Source organism: Eurosta solidaginis, chromosome 3 (assembly GCF_040869045.1).
Source record: "Eurosta solidaginis isolate ZX-2024a chromosome 3, ASM4086904v1, whole genome shotgun sequence".
In the NCBI taxonomy this organism is placed as follows: domain Eukaryota; kingdom Metazoa; phylum Arthropoda; class Insecta; order Diptera; family Tephritidae; genus Eurosta; species Eurosta solidaginis.
In genome coordinates, this window is record NC_090321.1 from 18,340,944 (window position 1) to 18,362,958 (window position 22,015).

A 22,015-nucleotide genomic window follows, 5' to 3' on the forward strand; every position below is an offset into this window, starting at 1 on the left:
CGGTAGTGAGAATTTGTAGCCTAGCGAAAGTATCCAACGATATTCTTGCGGTATTTCGATTTTCGTAGTATTAATGAACCAGTCTTCATTGAATCGGATCCCAAACTTTTGAATGTTGCTAAATATTTGCCTTTGAAGCGTTTTTTGAAGAGTTTTTTCCATGTCCCATGGGCAATCCCCTATCGCCAACCATAGCTGACATATATATCAGATACATAAAAAAGTATGTAGATGATATATTCGCAATTATAAAGAAAAAGGACGCGGAAGACATCTTGAAAATATTGAACGCACAGCATACTAAAATAAAATTCACAATGGAAATAGAACAAGAAAATGAAATAGCCTTCCTATACCTAAAAGTAATCCATAAAAATAGAAAATGTACAACGAAATGGTACACGAAAACCATTGCATCGGGGAGAATAATTAATTACCATTCGAACCATCCGTGGAAACAAAAGTTAAACACGGCGAAGAACCTAATTAGAAAATCAATATTACTCACTGACCACGAGTTTATGCCAGAAAACAAACAAAAGATTAAAAAAATTTTGTACAACAACAGCTATCCACACAAGCTTATTGACAAATTAATAGAAAATATAACAAATAAAATTCGCGAAGATAAAAAGGAAACACAAAAATCCGATGAAATTTACCAAAAATACATCGGAGTAACATTTATCCCGGGTTTAACGGACAACCAAATTCTGCATAAAGTAATGCAAATTAAAAATGTGAACTATGCACACAAGCCAAACTTCACTCTAAGAAATATTTTTACAAAAACAAAGGATCCGGTGGAAAAAGAGCAACAGAACAATGTAGTATATCAAATAAAATGTAATGGCAAAGTGGGTGAAAAATGTGATCAATACTATATAGGCACAACAAAACGACAACTGGGTATACGGCTAAATGAACACAGAACAGATGCGAAAAATAAGAAGATGACAACGGCTCTCGCACAGCATCTTACAAAGAGTAACCATACAGCGGATTTTGACCATGCACAAATATTAGACATAGAAAAAAGAGAAAAAACACGTCTAACTTTGGAGAGCTTAAGAATACAACAAAAAATACACCAGGTTATGAATTTCAAAGAGGACGCTAACAATATAAGCAACATCTATACCGCAGTTGTACAAAGAGCAAAGAAACAAGCGCAGATCAGTGCTACTTGATAATATGTAAATATATATGTGTGTTTTTAAACTGTGATATTAAAATTAGTTAAACAATCAATGTAAGTAACAATTGTCAAGATAAAATTTTCATGTTTATTGTTGGATAAAGTAGTTAATGTTTATATATTTGATATATTTTCAAATAAAAACAGCTTTCTGATGATGACGCAGTAAGCGTCGAAACGCGTCAAAGAATACAAAAACAACAAAGTACACTTATTAAAACGACCATAAAAGCTCTACCCAGCAAACCAAAATGAGAGAAAATTTAACTTAAAATTTTATATTTGTTTTGGCAAAACAAATATATTTATTGATTTAACAATAAAATTTTTTTTATATTCCAGTTTTAAAACGATGCGAACTAACTTCATGTTTTTTTAACTATGAAGCAGTAAAATTTGTTTTATTGTTCTCTCTTTTCCACATACACTCAAAAAAAAAAAAAAAAAAAATTCCTGAAAACGAGGGCAATACATATTAAAATATAGAAAAATCTATATGGTATATCGCTACACAAATTCTTCCCTAAATTTGGACAACTTATTTTCTTAATAATAAAAACTATTTTTTTCTTGTTTGTAGGAATAATTTTCTTAAAAATGGCGATAATTGTACAAAAATTTAATTTTTCTAAGTTGTGTAACTATCATGGTAGCGGATTTCTAGTCGACGTGCTGAGCTATACAGTCAATGCTCTTATTCACTCTAAATATTCAATCGAGTACTCATGGTTGAAGAAAATTTTCACTTAAAGTAAAGCTTAAAAAAGTCATTAGTTCGAAAATGTTAATATACGAGGATCTCGCGAGAGCCTGGGTTTCGATTTCTGTGGTCTCGCAATTCCCGCTTGAAGTTTTATGGCTTTTTAATATTTTAGCCCAGAGAGTATTCTTATTGACAATCAAGCAAGTATTTCTACTAGCGACTGAGGCAGGGAGAGACGTAAGCTGTGTTGGGATAAGACAAGTGAAGGGAGGACAACAACAAAAAAAAAAAAAACGTAAAAATGGAGCTGAATGGAATGGAGCTGAACAATAATGTGTTGAAATTAAAAAAAATTATAAAATATGAACAATCAGTTGAATGGGAAATATAGTATTAGGACATAACCGATCTTGACTAACTTTTTAGACAACAACGTATGCCTTGTGTTCGTGATAAAATGAGGTATCAATGACAAAATCCGGTTGTATGGGTGATATATGCTATAGTGACCAAATTCGGTCGGTTTTGACAAATGGTTAATCGGACATGCAAATATATCAACACATCAAATTTCATCAAGATATCTCAAAACTGAGCGACTATTTTGCGTTCAATCTGAAGGACAGAGGACATGGATAATTCAACTCAGCTCGTCATTCTGATAATTTTGGTATACTTCTTGTTGAAACTATCCCTTCTCCTTTCAGAATTTACAATTTGGAAATTCGCGTAAAACTTAATATACAAATTCAGTTTTCATGAAAGGTATAATAAGGACTTCATCTAATGTCACTCTCTCAAATAGCGCATAACAGACGCACTTTTCGAAGAGATTGCCAAATTGGCCTAGTCGTGTATTATTGCACTGGCATCGAGTATCGATTATTTTTCGAAAAGTTATCGATTTTTTATAAAAAGAGCTGTCGATAATAAAGGTTATCAAAAAGTAATAAGCTATTTATCAAAAGGTTATCAATATCTAAAGATTTGTTATTGGTGATTACCATTATTGGTTTTATCGTGTTATCGATTTTATTGTAAAGTATTCGATTGATATTCAGTGTTTTATCAATTTCTATTAGCGCAGTCGAAGAGTTATAGATTCGTTTTCAAAAAATTATCGATTTATTGAAAGGTTTTAAAATTTTTATCGAAAAGTTGCCGATTTGTTATGTGTTTTTTACCAAAAAGTTATGGAAAATGATCGACTTTATTATAAAAATTGTAAGTCTTTTATCTAAAATTTTCTATATTTTATCGAAGTGTTACCAATTTGCTATCAGCGTTTAATCCATTTGTTAACGATAATTCAACGGAATACTAAGAAATCGATACCGATGAAAAGCAAATAAAGAGCTAATGATTTTGGGATTCAGGTGTTTGATAGGCGAAATTCAAAGCTTCCGCAACGCAATTTTCAACCTCACCTACGCGAGGCGAATCGCGCTACGAATATGCATGTAGCATACACATATTTAGCAGGTGAGTCTCTGGCGCCCCGAGTTCCTCATGGAAGTAAGGGGTGGGAGGCAGGATGGCCTAGAAGGTTCATTGGGATTATTTGAAATCGTTCCCAAAATAATCGGGACAGTGCCTAAATGGTGCTGTTTACCGGAAGGTACCAGAACTTATCTGGCATGGGATCATTAACTACCCTAACACTCCTCAAAACCTTCGGGGAGTCTCTTTATCGCTACAACAGCAACAACAACAAGCTAATAATTTAGCGATAACAAGCCGATAAAAAATAAAAATTCGCTATCTATAATAGGCCGATGATAAAAGAAGAGCTTGTAGTTGTCGCTAGTTATTTGTTTCTGGTAATATTGCCTCTGTTTACCTTAAACTCTTGATCGAGCTCTAGTCAATTTAAGAAAAATTGTGTTCTAGCCGTATACCTGAATGGTTATACATCGAAATTCACGAACTACTCAGGTCTTTTTTGTCTGAATTGAACTATCATAGCGCTCTGGCAGTTTTGGACACAAAATATTTATACAAGTAAGAAGGTAAGCTAATATAAAGGTAACCAAGTAAGGAAGTCCAAGTTCGGGTGAAACCGAACATTACGTACCCAGCTGTACACTTGAAATGTTGTTGTTGTTTATTTTGTGTGCTTAATAGTGTTAAAACCCAGCGCAATAATACATATACATATGGTTCAATTCTGAACTAATTTTTCTTCGATTTATGGCTCCCGAGACACAGAAAATTGCTTAGTCATGGAAGGGGCGGTGCCACGCCCATTTTCTAAAATTTGAAGTTTTTTCTATTTATTGTTATAAACCCACTTGGGGAATGAAATACCATTGATATAAAGCTCGTTTTTGCAAAGATTTTGCTTATTTCATTCGTCCTTTTTAAAATCTTTTATATAAAAGTGGGCGTGGTTGTTACGAGTTTTGTTACGGTTAAACGATTTTTGATTTATTATTAATATAAATTTGCTTTTATCACAAGTTGGCGGTGCCACGCCCATATTAAAGAATTTTTTAAAATTTGTATCAAGAGTCTCAATATCAGCCCACACGTCAAATTTCAACATTCTAGGTGTATTATTTACTAAATAATCAGATTTTTATGTTTTCCAAAATGTTTTATATATAAAAATTGGGCGTGGTTTTCATCCGATTTCGCTCATTTTCAATACCAATCTATTCCGGCTCCAGATAAGTTCGTGTACCAAATTTGGTGAAGCTATCTCAATATTTACTCAAGTTATCGTGTTAACAGACAGACGGACGGACGGGCATGGCTCAATCGAATTTTTTTTCGATACTGATGATTTTGATATATGGAAGTCTATATCTATCTCGATTCCTTTATACCCGTACAACCAACCGTTATCCAATCAAAATTTTAATACCGAGTACAGTAAAATAAATATTAACGAAATAAATATATTAACTGTAGGTTTTATAGTGCTTGAATTATTGTTAGTATAAGCTCTAAAATTTCTTTAATTTTCGGGACTTTCCTTAAATGCTCAGTTCATAGAATACAAAAATTAGACCACCCTAACATAGGTAAAGCGTTATGAATTAAAATTGCCTTCATCGGTAACAGCAATATATTTTTTGTTGGCAATAGATGTTCTTACGCAAACATTTACCTTTGCACACATTTCCACGAATACTGTACACAATTAATATTAATCAAACGCCATGCTAAATCAATGTGAGATTAGGTTGGCTTTTTTGTACTCAGCGTGTTTTGCACACAGACTATATTAACTTTGATTGGATAACCGTTGGTTGTACAGGTATAAAGGAATCCAGTTAGATATAGACTTCCATATATCAAAATCATCAGTATCCAAAAAGAATTTGATTGATCCATGTCCGTCCGTCCGTCCGTCTGTCCGTTAACACGATAACTAGAGTCAATTTTGAGGTACCTTGATGAAATTTGGTATGTATATTCCTGGGCACTCATCTCAGATCGCTATTTAAAATGAATGATATCGGACTATAACCACGCCCACTTTTCGATATCGAAAATTTCGAAAAACCGAAAAAGTGCGATACTTCATTACTAAAGACGGCTAAAGCGATGAAACTTGGTGGGTGGGTTGACCTTATGACGCAGAATAGAAAATTAGTAAAATTTTGGACAATGGGCGTGGCACCGCCCACTTTTAAAAGAAGGTAATTTAAAAGTTTTGGAAGCCGTAATTTGGCAGCCGTTGAAGATATCATGATCCTATTACTATACATATGTGCGCTAAATAAAAATTAGCAAAATCGGAGGAAGAATACGCCCCCTTAAAAAAAATTTTTTTTTTAAAGACAAATTTTACCAAAAATTTCAATATCTTTACAGTATATAAGTAGATTATATCAAGATTCAACTCCAGTGATAATATGGTGCAACAAAATACAAAAATTAAAGAACATTTCAAAATGGGCGTGACTCCGCCCATTTTTATTTAATTTGTCTAGAATACTTTTAATGCCATAAGTCGAACAAAAATTTACCAATCCTTGTGAAATTTGGTAGAGGCATAGCTTCTATGACGATAACAGTTTTCTGGGAAAATGTGCGAAATCGGTTGAAGCCACGCCTAATTTTTATACACAGACCTCCTGTCCTTCCGCTCGGCAGTTAACACGATAACTTGTGTAAAAATCGATATATCTTTACTAAACTTAGTTCACGTACTTATTTGAACTCACTTACAACCAAGGGCCACTCCCTTTTAAAACCCTCATTAATGCTTTTAACTTGATACCCATATCGTACAAACAAATTCTATTCACCTCTGGTTCACCTTTATGGCGATATCTCAAAAATAGAACTAAGGCCCACTCCCTTTTAAAATCCTCATTAACACCTTTCATGTAATTCCCATATTGCACAAACAAATTCTGTAGTCGCCCCTGGTCCACATTTATGGCGATATCCCGAAATGGCGTCCACCTATAGAACTATGGCCCACTCCCTTTTAAATTACTCTTTAATACCTTCCATTTGATACCCATGTCATACAAACACATTCCAGGGTTACCCAGGTTAATTTTCGTACATGGTGATTTTTCCTTATTTTGTCTCCATAGCTCTCAGCTGAGTTTGTAATGTTCGGTTACATCCGAACTTAGCCTTCCTTAATTGTTAAATTTACTTTTACACCTAAGGCAGGATTTTCGTTCGCGAAATGTTGGTTGCAACGTATTGGAAGAAATGGTTTTATTAAGAAAATGAAAAATTTACATACTACATGAAAGTAAAAAAAAAAACGAGAAAATAAAAAGTTGTATTTTTAACATAAATCAATACCACCGTCTTAGAATTCGGTAGCGAAATTCTGCATTGGGCAAGATGAGCGCAAAATGTGATGGTGGCAAAGGTAAAAGTCAAGGTGGAAGTAATTGTGCCAATAATAACCTGATGCCTGTTTAAAACGTATGTGTGTGACATGTGTGCATGTAGGCCATTAAGAATATTGATTGCAGTTTTAATTTGCTTTTTACTTTTTAAAAGAGCCTATGTATGCGTTTACTCCTTTGCGTGTTTTCTGTTTTCTGCTGAGTTTTGTATTAAGCCAATGGACACATTTTCAGTTATTCGTGGTAGTACATTGAATGTTATTGCTGCACGTTATAAATGATTTCCATAAAAAAAAAAACAAATATTACAAGCAAAATCAATTTTCAACATCTTGAAAATTTATTGATGGTCATTATTTTAATTAAATATATCTGGGTGATTTCTCAATTTTTATAAAAAAAATTAATATACAGAGACCTTAATCATAAAACTTTACAAAAAAAAAAATATATATTTTATCATTATTTGGAATATATTTTTTGATGCGTGAAAATTTTTGCAGCATTTTTGTGAAGGAACTTAAGACCTTAATATCATGTTTCCACCAAATGCAAACACTGTGTTTGCCTTCGAACAGCGTGTTTAAGTGCAAATATAAGTCGAAACACTTGTAAAATTCCATACAAAAATCGAAACCCAAACCCATTTCAAACCCATCTTCGAAAGAGTCTTTGCGTTGGAGTTGCATTCTTTTTATTATTAATTGGTGGCAATAATGTTCATTTATGTCAATTGTTTCTCTTTTTTTTTTCAAATTCTTCTCGAAGCCATGGCAACATTGCTTGCGATTGTCAATTTGACAATGTCAAAAAAGTTAAATTGTTGTTCAAAGGATCACATGTTCCTTCATAAAAAACACAAAATATGGCGGAAATAAATAATAAAAAAAACCAAAGAGGTATCGACGCCTGCAGCAAACGAGAAGTTTATAGACCTCTGGGAGGAAAAGGCCAGCGAGTTGCGTGGGCCACGCAAAATTTCTCATATATGTGCAGAAATGGCCCAGTCATTGGCAGCTTTTGTTGGTTGCCACCATCGATCCATCGATATTAAATACAAGATCCACAATTTTACAATGAGATACAGTTAAGAAATATGGGGTAGTGATCTAGGAGAGCAGCTGACTCTTTAAAAAAGAATGACACAATCATCATAATAAATTGTATTTTATAAACCATTTTTAATATTATTGTAATTTTAAATTTTAAACTATTTTACAAAAGCTAACACCAATCAAACCTTTAATGATAAAACTAATAAAATATATAAGACAGCCACGCATGTTCCGGGGCTATCAAATAGAATGAAATATTCCAAAATGTATGACCGCGAGAGATTTAAAATAGCATTTACTTATAATAATACCGTCCAGAAAATATTCAGTAATACAAAAAACAAAATAGAAAAACATGACAAATCGGACGTTATATACCGGATTCCTTGCAAAAATGACGGATCCTACGTATGCCCTAAAGTATATGTTGGTACAACTAAGTCCAGAATAAAAACAAGGATTTCCGCGCATAAATCAAATTTAAAAAATCGCGACCACCCTAATGAAAACAAAACAGCTTTAAGTCAGCATTGCAGAGAAACCGGGCACACTCCAGATTTTGAGAACGTAGCAATAATGCAACAGGAGAAGCATTACAACAAAAGATACACACTTGAGATGTTGTTTATTATTAACGAACCGAGAGAGAAACGAATGAACTACAAAGCAGATACGGAAAAATGCGCGTCGGCATACCGCCAACTGATCAACAGGAGATCACTATGAGAGTTTCGCCTATTATTTATTAATGTATTGCTGTTTGTGTAAAAATTTGTTTACCATTACTGTATATTTTTTGGATGTTTACTTTTTCGGTTCTATTGCCTTCTTGTACTTATGTTTAATATTGTAAAATTAGTCGACAAGCTACACCCAAGAGTGTAAGTTTATAAATAAGTTTTTATATTATTTATGATTTTAATGTTTCATGCTTGTTTTTTACAGTCTTGAGAATGACCCCAGAGTGAGGTCGAAATATCGACTAAATAAAATTTAAAATATATACATATATATAAAATCTATCCGGGTTTTAATCTGAATATGTAAGTATATGGCCTCGAGCTCGTTAAATATTTAAAATTTATAAATCTAAAGACGAAAATAATCAGAAGATTATTATTGTAATTAATTTAATTTTTTCAACTTCAAACTTCACAACAAAATAAACAATCAAGCATATGACAGTTTAAACACAACTTACCTCAAAACACGCAGTGGAAACAGTTGACAACTATTTCAAACCCAAAACTGGCAAAGACGGTGTTTGGGTTTGGTGAAAACAGCATCTAAGATACACATTTTTTTGACATTAGAAAAAAATTGTAAAAGTTGCACACAGCAACAAGTTTCTGAATATCAGTTTTTCATCAGCTAGCTCTTTGGAAGCTAAAATTTGAAGTCGAAATCTCCTGCATTCATTCTGGCGCAAAGTCCTTTATCCACTCAGCCACATAAGTGTTCCGCTGTACGGAGCTTGATTTCGTGGAATTATAGAGTCACTTTGGGCTTGATTGCCCAGCTTTTGTCAGAACTTATCGAAAGTATTTCGGTCGCGACTCATTTTGATCTCCGGAGGATTTATAAAAGGTTGAAATCGATCTTATTCGAAACTTTATCGTTGCTATGCAACGACTCTCTAAGTAGCTATAGTTACGTTACCGTTATATTTTATATGTTATCAAAAACCGACATACATGCTGTTCAAGTACACTTCCCCTACCAGAGCAGCTACCACCTAACCTAACCTAAACTAGAAAATTTAAAAAACAAATTCTTCATTGCCTAACATTTTGATAACGTTTGACGATCGTTTGTCGCATTGTTTGTTGATCTGCCTGTGTATCAAGACATTACAAACCTCTTCCTTTGAGGCAGTGTAGAACTAATTTCGAAATGAATGAACTTTTTCAGTGTTTCTGTCATGATAACAGAATACTCATTCTAATTTATTTGATATAAGGCATTCAGTTTTTACCATAAAGAAAACTGTATTAACCTATCTTAACTCTAACAAAAAAAAAAAAAAAAAAAAAAAAACACGTAAGGAAGTTTAAGTTCGGGTGTAACCGAACATTACATACTCAGATGAGAGCTATGGAGCCAAAATAAGGAAAATCACCATGTAGGAAAATGAACCTAGGGTAACCCTGGAATGTGGTTGTATGACATGTGTATCAAATGGAATGTATTAAAGAGTATTTTAAGAGAGAGTAGGCCGTATTTCTATGGATGGATGCCATTTGGGGATATCGCCACAAAGGTGGACCAGGGCTGACTCTAGAATTTGTTTTTACGATATAGGTATCAAATGAAAGGTGTTAATGAGTATTTTAAAAAGGAGTGTGCCTTAGTTGTATATGTGAAGGCGTTTTCGAGATATCGCCATAAAGGTTGACCAGGGGTGACTCTAGAATATTGTCACGGATATTAGCATCCCTAAGCTATACCATCACTAAGGCGATGCTAAGCGATGTTAACGTCAATAATCAAATCATGTATACACATATATAAGGCAGCCGAGAGATGTCGCACACAGATGCATTTACTTATACGCCTATGTGTGTGCGAGAGACTGTAAACTACAAACTCACATACATCTGAGAGACGCTGAAAAGTAGAAAATTGTAAACAAGTAGAAACTATATGAGAACTATAAACACTCGAAATAGTTGGTAAGTTCTGGAAATAGAAGAGCCTAGATGTATGCAGCGTAAACTATAAAAGCGGCACTAGCGAGTAAAATGTAATTCAGTTTGATTTTAGTTGTCAAGGAGTTGATTAAGACGATATCTAGCGAGCAATAGCAGTGTTATTTTGAATAGTAGAGTTTCATTGAGCTATCAATCAGTGTGGTTATTAAGCAAGCTATTCGTTGCACAGTTTGTTATTGTGAAGTACTTTAATAAAGGCCATTTTGCATTATTACAAGTTGGAGTTATTTATTCAACACTTTAGTGATTCGAACTTAGCAGAGGATTGCAAATAAGAGGATTTGCAGCAAATTCGTTACAATATGTTTGTACGATATGGGTATCAAATGAAAGGTGGTAATGAGCGTTTTAAGAGGGAGTGGGCTTAGGTCTATCGGTGGAAGTCTTTTCGATATATCGCCATTAAGGTGGGCCAGGGGTGACCCTAGAATGTGTTTGTACGATATGGGTATCAAATGAAAGGTGGTAATAAGTATTTTAAAAGGCAGTGATCCCTAGTTCTATAGGTGGACGCCTTTTCGAGATTTCGTCATAAAGGTGGGACAGGGGTGACTCTAGAATGTGCTTGTACGATACCACTATCAAATGAAAGGTGTTAATGGGCATTTTAAAAGGGAATGGGCCTTAGTTCTATAAGTGAACGACTTTTCGAGATATCGCCATAAAGGTGGAACAGGGGTGACTCTAGAATGAGTTTGTACGATATAGGCGTCAAATGAAAGGTGTTAATGAGTATTTTAAAAGGGAATGGGCTTTAGTTCTATAGGTGAGCGCCTTTTCGAGATAACGCCATAAAGGTGGACCAGGGGTGACTCTAGAATATGTTTGTACGATATGGGTATCAAATGAAAGGTGTTAATGAGTATTTTAAAAGGGAGTGATCCTTAATTCCATAGGTGGACGCCGTTTCGAGATATCGCCATAAAGGTGGACCAGGGGTGACTCTAGAATGTGTTTGTACGATATGTGAATCAAATGAAAGGTGTTACTGAGCATTTTAAGAGGGAGTGGGCATTAGGTCTATAGGTGGACGCCTTTTCGAGATATCGCCATTAGGGTGGGCCAGGGGTGACTCTAGAATGTTTGTACGATATGGGTATCAAACGAAAGGTGTTACTGAGCATTTTAAGAGGGAGTGGGCATTAGGTCTATAGGTGGACGCCTGTTCGAGATATCGCCATTACGGTGGGTCAGGGGTGACTCTAGAATGTGTTTGTACTATATGGGTATCAAATGAAAAGTGGTAATGTGTATTTTAAAAGGGAGTAATCCTTAGTTCTATAGGTGGACGCCTTTTCGGGATATCGCCATAAAGGTGGACCAAGGGTGACTCTAGAATATTTGTACGGTATGGGTATCTGACGAAAGGTGTTACTGAGCATTTTATGAGGGAGTGGGCATTAGGTCTATAGGTGGTGGCCGCCTTTTCGAGATATCGCCATTAGGGTAGGCCAGGGATGACTCTAGAATGTGTTTGTACGATATGGGTATCAAATGAAAGGTGGTAATGTGTATTTTAAAAGGGAGTAATCCTTAGTTCTACAGGTGGGCACCTTTTCGAGATATCGCCATAACGGTGGACCAAGGGTGATTCTAGAATGTGTTTGCACGATATGGGTATCAAATTAAAGGTAATAATGAGGGTTTTAAGAGCAGGTGGCCCTTAGATATATATGTTAAGGTGTTTTCGCGATGTCGACCAAAATGTGGACCAGGGTGATCCAGAAAATCATCTATCGGGTACTGCTAATTTATTTATAAATGCAATACCACGAAAAGTATTCCTGCCAAGATTCCAAGGGTTGCTGATTTCGCCCTGTAGAGCTTTTTCATTTTCTTCTACTTAATATGGTAAGTGTCACATCCATTTTACAAAGTTTTTTCTAAAGTTATGTTTTGCGTCAATAACCCAATCAAATTACCATGTTTCATCCCTTATGTTGTCACCATAGCTCTCAACTGAGTATGTAATTTTCGGTTACACCCGAACTTAACCGTCCTTACTTGTTTGTTGTAAACACATTGTCCAAAAGTAGCGTAGGATGCTCGTGTAATGCAAAAATTATGACATCTGTGCATTACTCATTTTTCTTTTAGTCTAAGTTTTGGGAAGTCACATAGTTTGGACATGCGTTTTATACAAAAATGAGTTTGCGGAAGGAATTATATGAATGAATACATAAGTACTTAAAAATCACATCAAGTTGCATGGGAACAAAAAAAATTTCAAATGAATTGATTGTGACTAATTTAATATATTAAAAGTACATAAATTGCCTAAGAAGGAAAAAATCAGCAAGATTTTTACAGAGAAACCTCCCTTAGACTGATACTGACTTCTAAATTACTTTGGACATCGAAAAACATTACCAGCCCAATTCTAAACGAAAATTCCGGGCGAGTTTTTTCCCTTCTCCCATTCTTCGTATTCTAAATAAAAATTCCATGTGAGTTTTTTCACTTCTCCCTTTCCACCTCTTCTGAACAATGTTCGAAAAAGCGGAAACCGGTTATGGGAGAAAAGTAGGTATTATGAATGTGAGGGAGAGGGAGATTTCTCTGCCATTTCATAGTACTTTTTTCACTAGTTAAATTAAAGGAAATGCATCAAAATAGTTAAAGGAAATTGATTATTTTAAGAAAGAACACTTATTTGTACAAATTTGTGCTAAATTATGTATTTACATTCTACCACAATATTCTCACTGTTAATACAGCGACAACAACAACCACAATATTCTTTATTTTAAGTCGAAAAATATATCATAAGCAACGGAAGAGCTCTTCGCATATTTGATGCAGCCATCTAGAAATTGCGCAAGGATTTTTTAAGAAGGCTTAGATTTTGGCATATGGCGAAAGGCGAACTCAACTCGACTTGGCCGTCAGAAAATTGCTTTGCAGAATGAATGCAGGCAACTCCGGCGGATTTGTGTTATCCGCCGGTCTTCTTCTTATGCTCCTCTGTTGATGTTGCTGTGGCACCAATTCATTACTCATTTCAGTGAATACCACATGAAATGCAATAATGTGCATTGTTTATACCTTATTTCTAAATTTCAAACAAATTGGCAACAATAATTAAACTTTACAATTTTTTAAACAAAATAAGAAATGCGCACCGAATTTTCAAATGACTTCGAAAATTCGAAATTCCTATTCCCCAATTATTCTTCTCCCTAAGAGAAAAGAATTGGAGGAACTTTTTAGCGGGAATAAAAAAATCCGCGAGAACAAAATTCCGCGAGAATATTTAGAATTGGTCTGTACATTTAATTTATAGGGACCCTTTTAACCCATTTTCGGCCGCTGGTCGATTCTTCGACTACCAATTTTGGACTCTCATATCTCTGAAACTTAGTGTTAATTTATTGATCCGTTTTCAGGACTGGAAAATTTAGAGTTTAGTTAGTTCCTAATATATATGTTTGTTAGGAAAAGTATTAAAATGTGGATTTTCGTAAAAGAATGAAATTATCACTATTTTTAAGCGTTTTTTGTGCAGATAAAAAAATAAGGAAAAAAAAAAGCAAAAATTGTTACTAAAGATGAAATTAAAAGATTTAAAAAAGTGCCACATGAATATTGCAATAACTCTAACCTTTTCATGTTCGTAAACTTTAGTGGTCGAAAAATCGACCGCTGGCCAGAAACCGCCAAGAAGGGTGGAACAAAATATAGCAATATTCTTCATCTTCACGATATTAAAAATGTACTTACTTTTGCTTTCGAAATTTCTAATTCTCTAATTTTTTGGTTGAAGTTTTTTGGAAATACGTACATTTATTGGAATTGTGTACCTCTCAAGTACCATATTTTACCACATATTGACCAATATTGATTATGGTCATATATTCGACCAGACATGGGGGTTCCAATTGTGAAACAGGCGTTGAATCGCAATCGGTTTAAAAAATTTAAACAGTTCTTTCATCTCGCTGATAACAACAATTTAAATGCAACAAACCGATTTGCCAAGGTTTGCCCTCATACTGACGCTCTCAACAAAAGGTTTATGCAATTCGGAGTCTTTAGCCGTATATTAGGCGAAGAGATGATTCCGTACTTTAGCCGTCACTCATGCAAAATGTTCATCAAAGAAAGCCGATTCGTTTTGTATTCAATCCATGGTGCTTATGCTCTGAAAATTTTCTAGTTCTTTGTACGGTGGTGTAGCAACCCCTCACAATCAGAATATCGGCCTAGGCGCACAAACTCTCTTAGACTTGCTTTCAAATGTATCTGACCCTGAGTGCCACATTATTTACTTTAATAATTTTATCTCTTCATACCACCTTTTGAATGAGCGTCGATTATTTGCAACTGGCACTATTCGCGAAAATAGAATGGACAAATCTCCGTTGAGGAATTTAAACAAAGAGAAATGCGCGGAACATTTGACCAGCAACTGGATCGTAACCAAGAAATATTGACTGTTCGGTGGAACGATAATACCGTTGTCAATGTTATAACTAATAACTCCATAGTCGAACCAATTGTTTTCGCTAAAAGTTATTGTCGGAAGCAAAAAAAGACTATCACTATCCCACAGCCAAAAGTTTTTCAACCGTATAATCACGGCATGGGTGGTGTGGACCTTCATGATAATGCGATGACAAATTACAGAACATGTATACGAGGAAAGAAATGGTGGTGGCCAATATGGACAAACGCTATTGGTAACGCAATGATCAATGCAGGGAGGCTCAACTGCATGATATCAAAAATCAAAAGTCGAAAACACTTTCACAAATTGATTTTCCTTCCTAAGCACAACCGAATTATTGACTTACCACAATAACGACGAGGATAAGGGTGAAGATGAGGATTAGGATGGAGATGAAGATATACGTCATCCGACAAATCTTCCTCGCAGCAACGAAAGAGTACGCGCCGTCATGAAAAGCGTTAAAAATAAATATAGCCGATGTAATTTATACAAAAAGCACACTATTTTTACTTGCAAAAAATGCAATATTTATTTACATACTAAATATTTTGATGATTATCATAAACATTTTTAAGCTGATGTATCTATCAATATCATATCAAAAAATACTTTTACTTGAAACAAAATGATGAAATAAATTGACCTTGTGTGTTACATTTTTTTCAAAAAAGAGTGTTTTTTTTTGCATACTAGACCGTTTTCGGCCAACGGTCGATTTTTCGACCAACCCATATCTAAAAAACGGGTGGTCGGATTTTTTTTAAAATTTTTCTTGATTATGGTCATACAAGCCTTGCCTTAAAAGGAAATTGAAAAATTACAGCGAGTTCTTGTAGCGGTCGAAGGTGGGTTAAACAGAGCAAGCAGATACCCACACAATATCACAATTACAATATCCACCAAAATTAAGACATTTGAATTATTGAGGTGCCCATTAGTAGAGGTCCCTCTCGAACCCTTTTTCACTCTCCACACTCAAATCACGTGCGAGTGTTTAAGTTTCTTTATAACTTTAAATATCTTGTAATCTTAACTTGGCTCGCTATTATCTGAGCTGCTAAAAGCTTATAACTCGTACGCACACTTGACTCATAAATGAAATGCTGAGCTTTAGAAAGCATCAAAATATCACAGCGTCTAAACAAAAAGTCGTCTAAATCGTGCAAGCTGCGCATGTACAACTACGTAACTTCTACGTCCAGCGTATGAGCTGTTGCAATAAATCAACAGGGGGTAAAAAGAGATTTTGGCTAACTCAAAAGTGGAATGTGAACGAATGAAGATGAGGATGAAAAGTTAATGGGTAATGGCTTTGGTTGCTTAGTAGCGAGAGTGATTGTGTGCTTAGCCATATGTCACTTTATTATCAAGAGAAATTGAGTTCATAATACATGGTCCTAATAATTCAGACTAAAAACAAGAAAACCAAAGGAAACTAGTAGCTTTCTTTCATCGGAACCATCGAAACGAGGATCAGGTAAAAGGAAAATTTGAATTTTGCCTTTTTTTAATAACTGTCCGTAAAGTTCCAACTCAAGATTTGCTTACCACCTACGTAAAATTTTAAGTAAAAGTCTTAATAAATTCTAGAAACGCGGCTATTTGTCCTCGCTTCATTTTTTAGCTAATTTCATAAATGTAATTTTTTTTTGTTATTTATTTTCGACAATATAAGAAAAAACTTGCGTTAAGTTTGTAACTGAAGCAATGCAAACCGATTTCAAAGCAATTTCGGAAAAATCGATTACATGGCAAAATTTTAGAACAACTTCGAACTTTTTATTTAGAGTTTTTGCAATTATTTGAGAATGCAGTTTTCTTGCCCAACTAATGTTAATTCAACAAAGTACAAGTTATAGTTTACTCAAACCTTATATTGATTTTTGACAATTTTTTTCTCCAAGAGTGTTTTATATTTACTTCCATTCAAAGCGCGCATAGCTTTATTTTTTATATTTGAGAAAAACTGAGACACTCATGGAAAACAATTTTTAAAAATCTATGTGAGAAATCTATAAATTGTACTCTGTTAAACTTAATTTGATTGAGTTTCTGTAAATTTTTTTCCAAATATTGATTTTTTTGTAAACGCTTTTAAGATTTGTTGGCATTGTTTACTTAATGGAAGTTTTTTCTCAAATTATCGAAAATAATAAAAATTTAATTGCCGAAATTTGCAGAAAATAAATAGTTCTATTTTTCAGTTTGCGGCTGTACTTATCCCTAACTAATTTCTGTATATTCTTTTTATATATTCTATTTGATTCTAAGAGTTTGTAATCATTTTTCATAAAATATAAATAAAATATACAGAATTTCAAAGATTTTGTTAATAATAGGTGAATAATATTGTAACAAATTTCAGGAAACTGTTGGTTGTTTCTGTCCAATAAATAAATCATAAATTCAGTATAGCAAAAAGTGCTTTATTTACCGCACTACTATAGTAGTAATTCACAATTAAATTACTCGCGTACTTCACTTCCAATGTTTAACAGTCAGCTGATTGATTATTCGTTAACTAGCGGTGATTTTATACCATTGTTGCCATCCATCTATGTGCGTTTATAAGGCTGAGTAATAAGCGCTCTCGCACATATACATAGAAGACAATAGCGATTACTACATGCAGCATATGAGATAAGTTAAAAAGCGTTTAAACGAAAAAGCTGTTTGCGAAGAGTCAATACCCTGGTAGCAATAGGCGAACGAGGCAACTGAGAGTATGAAAGCGGTTCAGTCCAAATAATCTGGGACAACTTTGCTTTTAGCACATTGTAATGGAATTAGATGGCCGCCGTGGCGCGCCGCCTACCATAACGAAGATCCTTCTCAGCTTCATAGTGGAAGTTCGTCTGCCTTTCAGATGCCGTTTGGAGTTGGCATAAAACATGTACGTCCCATCCCTCCAATTTGTAGTATTAATTAAAAGGAGCGCGACTATTTTAAGGGAATTAGGTACCTGAATAATTTGAATTGTGAAGTCTTTCTACCATAGTTGTTCTGTGGAAAAAGAATATTTTGCATACAGAATATTGATTGTGACTTGTACAGGAACAAAATGAAAAATTTATCGAGGCTTTTTAAAACTCGTACCAATTCTTTACTACATCGCTTCCCCTGTTCAATAATGACGCAATTGTAAAACATTAAGTTTTGGTGAAGAAAGTTTCAATATTTGCATCAACTAGAAAAATGTGCGAATGCAATAACGACTACGCCTATATCTATGTTCGGCTTAGGTGACTGTAGAAAAATGTATGTGTGCTACATATAAATATAGTATCTATTATCTATTATTTATTATATATTATCTATTATCTGTTATCTATTGTCAACTATCCATTATCTGTTATCTATTATCTTTTATTTATTATCTAGTATCTACACACATTACCTACCACAACGATATCTATTCTCAGTTGTTTGAAATTTAACTGTAGCCTATAAATTCTTAATAAAAGGTTTTTTACAAAAAAATTCAAGTATAAATCAGTTGTGGATAATTGTTTAGAAATAGAAGTGTCCTATTTGGGTGCACACCACCGTATGCATGCATCAGTTGTACTTACGCTATGTAGTTGTGTATATATGAATGTGTGTGAGTAGTTGCTAACAGCTGGTGGTTAACAAATAGCGTTTGAAAATCTTTGGTTATTCCTTTCAATATTGAAGTGCAAATCAAATAAATAAACACAGAATAGAAAGACTGCATAACGAATGGATGGAAAAGATTTGTTGTCCCTTCGGTTTAATAGAAAATGGCGTAGCACATACGAATACATAATTAGTTCTCTTCAAAGCTACGAAACACAAAACTCTTTCTCGAAAGTCTCTTATTTGAAACGGCAACTTTACCCATATTGAGTGTTTCCCCTTTTATGTACTATTTCATGTATTGTTGTTGGGTTAATTTAATAGAAGTCGTTTATGCAATTATCCAATTTGAACTGAAGGTAGTGGCAACTTCTTTCAATACTTGGAAGTTACTTGCTTGGTAGGCGTGATATCTTAGCTGTCTTAAATAAAAACTTTTCGAGTTAACTGAGAATTAAGCATGGGCACACACAAACTTTACACAAAACTTCAAAAACAAAAAGTTAGGCTCGTAAAAGTTATTAAAATTACCATCTAGCATATTATGGTGAAGGTGGCATGAGGAAAATTTTACATTAGTGCCATGGGAATTGTGTTTTTTGTTCTTTTTTTTTATACTCAGCTGAGCAGAGCTCACACAGTATATTAATTTTGTTCGCATAACGGTACCCCGTAACGGCATAAACTAATCCAGATAGATATAGACTTCTGTATATAAAAATGATATGGGTGAAAAAAGAAATTCAAAGTCATGTCCGTCAGTCCGTCCGTCTGTCCGTAACAGGATAACCACGCCCACTTTTTCGGTATCGAAAATTTCGAAAAACCGCAAAAGTGCGACAATTCATTGCCAAAGAAGGACGAAGCGATGAAACTTGGTAGGTGGGTTGACCTTATGACACAGAATAGAACATTAGTAAAATTTTGGGCAATGGGCTTGGCACCGAGCACTTTTAAAAGAAGGTAATTTAAAAGTTTTGCAAGCTGTAATTTGGCAGCTGAGTATGTAATGTTCGGTTACACTCGAACTTAGCCTTCCTTACTTGTTTGTTCTTTGAGTTAGTGAAAGTGCAATTAATTCAGTTTTAAGTATGCAAAGGGACATCAAGGCATGATAAGGTGCTTACATAAAGTTTGTATATATATTTCTTGTTTAAAATTCTTTGTAAGTTCGATTTGTGATAAATAAGGCAACCTAAAAGTTTGTTTTCGAAAAGTTTCAACACTTAACTAATTTCAATTGGTGTCACAAGAAAGTGGTTTAAAAATATCTTAATTGCGTTGCGTTTTACAAAAAGATTGCTTAATTTTGTGTTGCTATTGCACTAAGCACTATATACAAAGCCGAAAAAAATTGTTCTAGGAGTATTATTCGAGTATATCCACGTCGCTTAGAGTGTCGCTTAGAGTGTTAGACAGCCACATAACGCGCGAGAGGTCAAACGAGCCTTGAAAGCACCTCTTCCACTCAGCTTATTAACGGCAAATATGATATGCCTGCAAGAAACCAACTTGTGCAGCTTTACCTGCAAAGAATGAAGTACTTAATTCAAATTAGCTCTTTGATATGACAATCATTGTGACGCAGATTTGAAAAACTATGTTTTTTTTTGTACTTGTATAATTGCTTTTGACTGTTAATCACCAGCTGATGACTTCTCAGCTGTTGTTCGCTGCCTGTTGCAAAGCTTCTTTCTAGTTGCAATATTGCTGTGTTATTGAAGGCGCAGGTGAAATTAGAGCGAGATAGTAATATTCTATTACAACAATACCTATGTATAAAAAAAGCTGTGGTAAAAAATTCTAAAAAAAATTTTGAGAACTTGGAACTGTCAAAGTGAAAGTTTTGGTTAGTTCATGATACTTATTGACATGCTCTTTTGAAAAAATGCTCCCATATTCTTAAAAAATTAACGTACCAAAGAGGTATTTTAGTTTGAAATTCCACTTGCCTTTTTTTTGTATTAATACCAAGCGTGAAACATTTGTAATATCTGTTGATTGTGCAAACACACAAAGTTTCAACGAAAAGACTTTGGATCTCTTTACATGAGTCGATTTATTGGTAGTGAACCCAACACCGGCCCAGTAGCGAAATCAACATCGGTCCAAAAAAAAGTAACAAGAGCTGCGGAAAATATATTCTTAGTCACTCGTTTTTTCTGTACTTGATCCACACAAAATAAATATCATATATTTTGTGTCCCTTATTTGAACTTAAGCCAGTGTTAGGGCATGCGGCTTTGCATTAGTGTGAAGGCTTAGCTGAATTGTACTCATACAGTGCCCTAATATATAACTGAGCTGTTCGCGAGAGAAAATTGTGCGGTATTTGAAAAGAGCTTTCTCCTCATTCGGACAGAATGCTGATTATTGGTGAACTTACCGCAGCAAAGGGTCGGTCTTGCCACGAAGTGATTCATAAGATTAAGAAAGGTAACAAAAATTCTCCCGTTTACCTATAGATTTTGAATGGAACAAATACTACAAATCCTGTTGTCACCAGAAAGATGAACAAAGTGACGAAGCATTTTTCCAGTTCCTGAACGTTCCGCTAATAGAGCGCGGGCATACAACAATCGAAACTCGGAGATATGAAGAATGCGGCAGTAAAACCCAAATAAACTACTCTTCAGCAGGTAAAATACGGTTAAGTTGATAAAGCTCAAAAATATTAGCTCTAAGAAATATACAAACAGATTTTCCTAAATATCAAAAACAAGGGCTGTATCTCATATCTGATGAAGTTGTAGAACGGGCCGAACCTGTTGCAGCGTCAGAACTGTAATATAATGACACCAGATTGACGATGGAAGCGGCTCTGGGAGCGTTCGAGAGAAAAGTTATTCGATAGATTTATGGACCTCTACGCGTCGGCGATGGCGAGTACCGAAGAAGATGTAACGATAAGCTAGACGTGCAGCGAATTAAACCGCAGCGGCTGCGCTGTCTAGGCCATGTTATGGAATGAAAGATGACGCTCCGGCCAAGAAAGTGTTTCTAACGGAACACGCCTATGGAAGCAGAGGTAGAGGGCGGCCCCACTCGGCTGGAAAGAACAGGTGGACGTTCTAAACTTCCTTGGTGTGACCAATTGGCGCCAGTTGGCAGGGAGAAGAAGCGACTGGCGCGCCTTGTTTGACTTCCATAACCACTTAAACGCTTAAGCACCAATTGACGTGTTTTAGTTACACTTAATCGTTCATGCTTTTTAAAATCCCATATAAAATTTTAAATTTTCTAAAATTCCATTTTTTTTCAGCATTTGCCAAGTTGTATCTAAGGAAACTTACATAGTTTATGTCAAATACGTCAAAGTATAATTACCTTGTTTTATTGTATCGTGGATGCTTTGAAAATCGCATTAGTTTTCGAAAATCGATTTCCGAAAATTATTCAAGATTTTATTGCATATGAAAGGCAACTTTATTTTGTATAGTGAAGAATATCAGAAACTCTCTTCGGAAAAACTACT

The 22,015-nt window shown here is 34.6% G+C and overlaps 1 protein-coding gene and 1 long non-coding RNA gene across 9 annotated transcripts in view; one reads left to right on the forward strand and one right to left on the reverse strand.

The window, feature by feature from the left end:
* The window catches only part of mtt (mangetout), a 409,542-nt gene that overhangs the window by 61,012 nt on the left and 326,515 nt on the right, over window positions 1-22,015 (reverse strand). The window lies entirely within an intron of this gene.
* The window catches only part of LOC137243402 (uncharacterized), a 222,854-nt gene continuing 221,721 nt past the window's right edge, over window positions 20,883-22,015 (forward strand). For 2 of the 8 annotated variants that reach the window (XR_010950520.1, XR_010950518.1), the window contains exon 1: window positions 20,885-21,179. This is a non-coding gene — a long non-coding RNA (uncharacterized lncRNA). Of the gene's footprint in view, window positions 21,180-22,015 lie in introns of all 8 variants that reach the window. The other 6 variants (XR_010950522.1, XR_010950521.1, XR_010950516.1 and 3 more) reach the window with 4 other exon arrangements.